General features: G+C 44.0%; 1 pseudogene; it reads right to left on the bottom strand.

Moving 5' to 3' along the window:
• Window positions 1–676: 676 nt before the first annotated feature.
• LOC142589158 (U2 spliceosomal RNA) lies at window positions 677–857 on the bottom strand (annotated as a pseudogene).
• Window positions 858–7158: the final 6301 nt, after the last annotated feature.

Raw genomic sequence — 7158 nt, 5'->3', positions numbered from 1 at the left:
TTGCCCGACGCGAATATAGAAAACATACACCCGAGGATTTGCAAAACCCATTGGAATTTGTAGACTGTGCCGGAGCATGAATACACAGGAATCGGAGGCGTAAAGAGTGAAATACGTAGTCGAACGCCAGCACGCGTACGGGCGCGTCGAAGGGTACGTGATGGTAAAGCAACATATTGCGGTTAAAAACAAGCACTCCACCACCGCTCGAACGCGTGATGGCGTACGAAAAGAAGCATTCAATATTAAAAGCGCTTTCGAACATCAAGACACCGCTTAATTAAAAAAAAGAAGAGAAAAGGTTCGTCTCTTGCAGTAAGCGAATGTCGCAAGCCGGCGAACGGGCAAAGGCGACACTTCTGCCTGCTTTTGGAGTCTACGAAATCCATGGACATTAGAGCTGTAAAGATCCATATTGCTAGAAAAAGGAGAGAAGGTATCTGTAACTGTTGAAAGTTTTTCTGTAACGCGTGCAAGCATAGCCTTTACCCCTCCTGAAATAGAAGGTGGCTTTTTCGCATAGCTTAGTCGTTCCGTGGCTGAGCTTTTCAAATATTACGTGGGGGCAACAAGGTCAGAGACCGCGTATAAACTAGTGCGCTGATGAGAGCTTAGGTGTGCAATGTTCTTATGTCTGATTTTAGATTGAATAAAAAAAAATTCTCACCCCCGTAAGGGTGAGTGGGCCGATCCCGGAGGCAGTGCAATGCTGGGCCAACTCATGGCAGTAGTGAAACAAGTCTGAAGCACTCCTAACCATTCCAAAAATAAGTAATATCTTGGGCCCAAATAGGACCCGTATCAGATATTAAGCTGATAAGAACAGATACTACACAAAGAGAAATTTATTGAGATATGATCTCGCCTGCCATTTTTTTCATGCACAAAATTTTTCAATGCACAATTTAGGCTCGAAATACAGTGGTATATCATCATCATCATCATCAGCCTAGTTACGCCCACTGCAGGGCAAAGGCCTCTCCCATACTTCTCCAACTACCCCGGTCATGTACTAATTGTGGCCATGTTGTCCCTGCAAACGTCTTAATGTCATCCGCCCACCTAACCTTCTGCCGCCCCCTGCTACGCATCCCTTCCCTTGGAATCCAGTCCGTAACCCTTAGTGACCATCGGTTATCTTCCCTCCTCATTACATGTCCGGCCCATGCCCATTTCTTTTTCTTGATTTCAACTAAGATGTCGTTTACCCGCGTTTGTTGCCTCACCCAATCTGCTCTTTTCTTATCCCTTAATGTCACACCCATCATTCTTCTTTCCATAGCTCGTTGCGTCGTCCTCAATTTCAGCAGAACCCTTTTCGTAAGTCTCCAGGTTTCTGCCCCATATGTGAGTACTGGTAACACACAGCTGTTATACACTTTCCTTTTGAGGGATAGTGGCATCCTGCTGTTCATGATTTGAGAATGCCTGCCAAACGCACCCCAGCCCATTCTTATTCTTCTGGTTATTTCAGTCTCATGATCCGGATCCGTGGTCGCTACCTGCCCTAAGTAGATGTAGTCCCTTACCCCTTCCAGTGCTTCGCTACCTATCGTAAATTGCTGTTCTCTTCCGAGCCTGTTAAACATTACTTTAGTTTTCTGCAGATTAATTTTCAGACCCACCCTTCTGCTTTGCCTCTCCAGGTCAGTGAGCATGCATTGCAATTGGTCTCCTGAGTTACTAAGCAAGGCAATATCATCAGCGAATCGCAAGTTGCTAAGGTATTCTCCATCAACTTTTATCCCCAATTCTTCCCACTCCAGGCCTCTGAATACCTCCTGTAAACATGCTGTGAATAGCATTGGAGATATCGTATCTCCCTGTCTGACGCCTTTCTTTATAGGGATTTTGTTGCTTTCTTTGTGGAGGACTACGGTGGCTGTGGAGCCGCTATAGATATCTTCCAGTATCTTTACATATGGCTCATCTACACCCTGAATCCGTAATGCCTCCATGACTGCTGAGGTTTCGACTGAATCAAACGCTTTCTCGTAATCAATGAAAGCTATATATAACGGTTGGTTATATTCTGCACATTTCTCTATCACTTGATTGATAGTGTGAATATGGTCTATTGTTGAGTAGCCTTTACGGAATCCTGCCTGGTCCTTTGGTTGACAGAAGTCTAAGGTGTTCCTGATTCTATTTGCGATTACCTTAGTAAATACTTTGTAGGCAACGGACAGTAAGCTGATCGGTCTATAATTTTTCAAGTCTTTGGCGTCCCCTTTCTTATGGATTAGGATTATGTTAGCGTTCTTCCAAGATTCCGGTACGCTCGAGGTTATGAGGCATTGCGTATACAGGGTGGCCAGTTTCTCTAGAACAATCTGACCACCATCCTTCAACAAATCTGCTGTTACCTGATCCTCCCCAGCTGCCTTCCCCCTTTGCATAGCTCCTAAGGCTTTCTTTACTTCTTCTGGCGTTACCTGTGGGATTTCGAATTCCTCTAGGCTATTCTCTCTTCCACTATCGTCGTGGGTGCCACTGGTACTATATAAATCTCTATAGAACTCCTCAGCCACTTGAACTATCTCATCCATATTAGTAACGATATTGCCGGCTTTGTCTCTTAACGCACACATCTGATTCTTGCCTATTCCTAGTTTCTTCTTCACTGTTTTTAGGCTTCCTCCGTTCCTGAGAGCCTGTTCAATTCTATCCATATTATAGTTCCTGATGTCCGCTGTCTTACGCTTGTTGATTAACTTAGAAAGTTCTGCCAGTTCTATTCTAGCTGTAGGGTTAGAGGCTTTCGTACATTGGCGTTTCTTGATCAGATCTTTCGTCTCCTGCGATAGCTTACTGGTTTCCTGTCTAACGGAGTTACCACCGACTTCTATTGCGCACTCTTTAATGGTTCCCATGAGATAGTCGTTCATTGCTTCAACACTAAGGTCCTCTTCCTGAGTTAAAGCCGAATACCTGTTCTGTAGCTTGATCCGGAATTCCTCTAGTTTCCCTCTTACCGCTAACTCATTGATTGGCTTCTTGTGTACCAGTTTCTTCCGTTCCCTCCTCAAGTCTAGGCTAATTCGAGTTCTTACCATCCTATGGTCACTGCAGCGTACCTTGCCGAGTACGTCTACATCTTGTATGATGCCAGGGTTCGCGCAGAGTATGAAGTCGATTTCATTTCTAGTCTCACCATTCGGGCTCCTCCACGTCCACTTTCGACTAACCCGCTTGCGGAAAAAGGTGTTCATTATCCGCATATTATTCTGTTCTGCAAACTCTACTAATAATTCTCCTCTGCTATTCCTAGAGCCTATGCCATATTCCCCCACTGACTTGTCTCCAGCCTGCTTCTTGCCTACCCTGGCATTGAAGTCGCCCATCAGTATAGTGTATTTTGTTTTGACTTTACCCATCGCCGATTCCACGTCTTCATAAAAGCTTTCGACTTCCTGGTCATCATGACTGCATGTAGGGGCATAGACTTGTACCACCTTCAATTTGTACCTCTTATTAAGTTTCACAACAAGACCTGCCACCCTCTCGTTAATGCTATAGAATTCCTGTATGTTCCCAGCTATTTCCTTATTAATCAGGAATCCGACTCCTAGTTCTCGTCTCTCCGCTAAGCCCCTGTAACACAGTACATGCCCGCTTTTTAGCACTGTATATGCTTATTTTGTCCTCCTAACCTCACTGAGCCCTATTATATCCCATTTACTACCCTCTAATTCCTCCAATAACACTGCTAGACTCGCCTCACTAGATAGCGTTCTAACGTTAAACGTTGCCAGGTTCAGATTCCAATGGCGGCCTGTACAGTGCACTAATCACGGCACAAGTTGACAATTATTTGCAATGTGGTCTTTTTCTTAAATGCGTAAGAAGAATACTTCCGTTATTGCATTCCTTCGTCAAATTCATGTGCACTTGTGAAAGCTTTACATTCACGGTCATTTGCGTATCTAGGTTCATCATATCATGATACAATGCCTACGTGACAACCCTCTCTTTTACTGCGCTCTGGTTTGCATAAATTTAACCGCAGTTCTAATCATTCTGGTTAAACATTGCTAATTAGTTGATATCCATTTTTGAGGGGCCAAAGGAAGGAGTTGATCCGCAGGCTAATAATAAATGATACGCGTTATAACCTCGTCATTTTTCACTGTCCAGAAACGAGTGTGCCACTTCATGAAGAAGTGGTACACTCCGTTTCTTGTCAATTCATCACTTAAATTTCATTCGTTAGGATTCGCGTGCGTTTTAAAACCGGTATACTGCTTTCTGGGGCATTCTTTTTACTTCCGCAGTCCTCTTCCTTTCCAGAGGCTGTACATAATTACTATCGTTAGCACGTTTTCGGAGAGGTCTTCCTTTTTTTTCGGTTTTAGTAGCTTTGATCTGATCTTGGCGGTGGCCACTTTCCACAACACTTTGGGCTGAGCTACACTCTTTGAGCGCGTGTTTTTGCGATGCTGGGTATCGGCAGTTGTGGCACCTATCTGGCGCTGCGATCTCGAATCTTGCCAAACGCACCTTGGTTGGCAGGATGCCCCACCTTCTTCTCCGTTTGAGGTATTTTAACTCGCTGGGAAGCGCTGTTTTATTCCAAAGTTTCCGTTTTCCTTTGGCACTTTTCCTTGTCCCTTGCGGTTCGAGTTCGCGGATTGCCATCTTCGCACTCGCGTCTCCTGGTTTTGTTTCTGTAAATGCGGTGTTGGGGGCACAGTTCTTCAATAGCACACTTCGTATTGATATATCATCTTTGTAAAATTGTAGTGGGGCTTTCGCCAGCGGTCCTGCCAACTTTCCTGTTGTTATAAAACGGTCTAAAGTGCTTAACCAGTAGAGTAAGACCGGTCTTCCTGCATAGTTTATTGCGTTCGTCGGTGTGACGGTCATTTTGGCAGTTAATACTCTTGCGGTTAGGGCCTTGGCTGGTACGGCCAGTCCCTCTTTTGACGCAGGAAGTCTAATGATTCTTTGACGTACAAGTGTCATTCCCCCCCAGGTAAGTCCTTATGAGTGAGTTGAGTTTCTTCTCAACGAGGCGAGACATTCTGGCGAATCTCGCCACAAAGAATGCCGCAGGGCGCAGATCTTGGTTTTCACTACCTCTGCCTTCTTCCACTAGACATTCTTGTAGATGTGCTGGTGCTTCTGTCAGTTTCGCAGCTTTCTTTTTTCTACGGGTTCTACCAACCTTTTTGGTGAGAACTGTCCTGATTCGAAGCACGCGGCGAGAACTTTGACTGCTTGTAGGAACTAGATTGCTGGCAGAGTTTCTTCGTTGATGTTCCAGAACCGAAGCGCTTTTCTTTTCTTTTCCTTTATGCTTGCCCCTGATAAATCTGCATGTTCACGGGAGATCTCTAGGAAATATCTAGGACTTCCTTAATCTCTCAGAAAGTGAGATACATCACCAGCAAAGGCCGAGATTTTCATTTCTATCCCCCCTGGTAGCAGAAATTCTTTCACTTTTTTTTCCATGTCTATTATATTTAGTAGATGGTCCAGTGTTAACACAAGAAAGGCCCGGCGAAAGCGCACATCCATGCAGAACATTTTTTCTAACTTGAAAGCTGTTTGTGACAGTTATTGATCTGTATGTCACTTCCTGTGTCCCAATGTAATGTTTTTACTATTCTAATAAAGTCATATGTAAAGCCGAAATGTTTTATTGTTTGGTATATGTATTCAATGCTTTACGTCGTTATACGCGTCTTGTTGATATATTGTTACAAAAGCTCCTTTAATTTGTGTCTGTTTAGCGTAGGCAAATGTATCTCTGGGTAGTGTCAGTGATGCGAATATGGATCTCCCGGAGGTTGCTGCCGCTTGGAATTCTGATGTTAAAGAAGGTAATATGGTACGTATCCTTTGCGTCAGCAGTGTTGTTCCAATCTTATAGTCTTTGTTTACTAAGGTGACTAGCCGCCAGGCATTAACATCGAGTGGATCGGTGTTAGATTTTTCTAGCAGAACAATTCTTCCTTGATTGAAAGAAGGGGGTTTCTTTTTGTCATTTACTAGTTCATTCAACGTTTCGACTAATATTGGTCCAATTATATGGAAAAAAAGTGTCATAAAATCCTGTTAAAATGCCGTACGGTCCTGGGGCTGTTTCTTTTGTCATGCTTCGGATCGTTTGGAGTACTTCTTTTGTTACAGGGGCACAGAGTTGTTCCTTCTCTTCGTCGCATACTTGTGGAAGGTCTGGGAACCATCTGGAAGTGCCTAGTATACAACTGGGGCTATCTGCCTACAAAACTTTCTGAAGGTGTTCGACGAAGGTTGCTTTAATGGCTTTCTGATCAGTCGTGATTTTGCCGTTGCTAATGCGGATTCCTTCGATTTTTCTTTCTTTTAGGTTTTTAGACTTTTGCCAAGCGTTGTGCATCTGACGTTTGCTTGTTTGGACTCTGTTTGTTGGTTTGTGGTGTATCCTGTTTCCTTCACACATTGGGCGTACTTGGCACGCAAGGCTTCTAAATATTCTTGCATGCAGAAAGTAAGGTCTCCTCCTCTCTCTAATATGCGGATTCTGCGTGACATTTCGTTAAATTTCGTGGTAATTTTTCTTTTCCTGTTTTTATTAGCTTCTATGAGGATTCCTTTCCATAACTATTTCAAGTTGTCCCAGTTTGCGTTTTTTCCCCTTCCAAGATATTTTGCGAGCCTCTTCCTGACGCCTTCGCATTCTTCTTTGTCATGTAGCAGCGCCGTGTCCATGCGCCAGTCTTGGTGTATTGGCACGTCCGCTCCATGCTTTTAATTTCAAGCTGAGTGGTTTGCGGTCGTTGAATGATTTGGTCCTCTCTGGACCATCTATTATTTTGATTTTCATCATTTCGTTAAGTCAGTGTGGTGACATGTATGCTCTGTCTAGTCTACTTTCTGTTTGGCCGCATGAATGCGTGCTCGAAAAGGTGTGGCCGCGGGCCACGACCCATGCATGTGACATGTTGTGGTAGGTTAACAGTTTTTCGGAGTTCCCTTGCATGATAGTTGGATTTCCCCTGTCCGGATCCACGGATGTCTCTTACTAGATCTAGAACATAGTTGATGTCACCAACCACCACGAAAGGTGAATTAGCAGGTATGTAGTCCCATAAGGACTTGAAGAAATAATTGGTTAAGCTTCTTGTCACGGGCGCGTATATGTTGATTATTCTGATTTTATTGGCCTCCGAA

The sequence above is a fragment of the Dermacentor variabilis genome, chromosome 7 (assembly GCF_050947875.1).
Source record: "Dermacentor variabilis isolate Ectoservices chromosome 7, ASM5094787v1, whole genome shotgun sequence".
Classification (NCBI taxonomy): Eukaryota; Metazoa; Arthropoda; class Arachnida; order Ixodida; family Ixodidae; genus Dermacentor; species Dermacentor variabilis.
The sequence above is the reverse complement of the archived record's forward strand: the minus strand, read 5'-3'. Positions and strand labels throughout refer to the sequence as shown.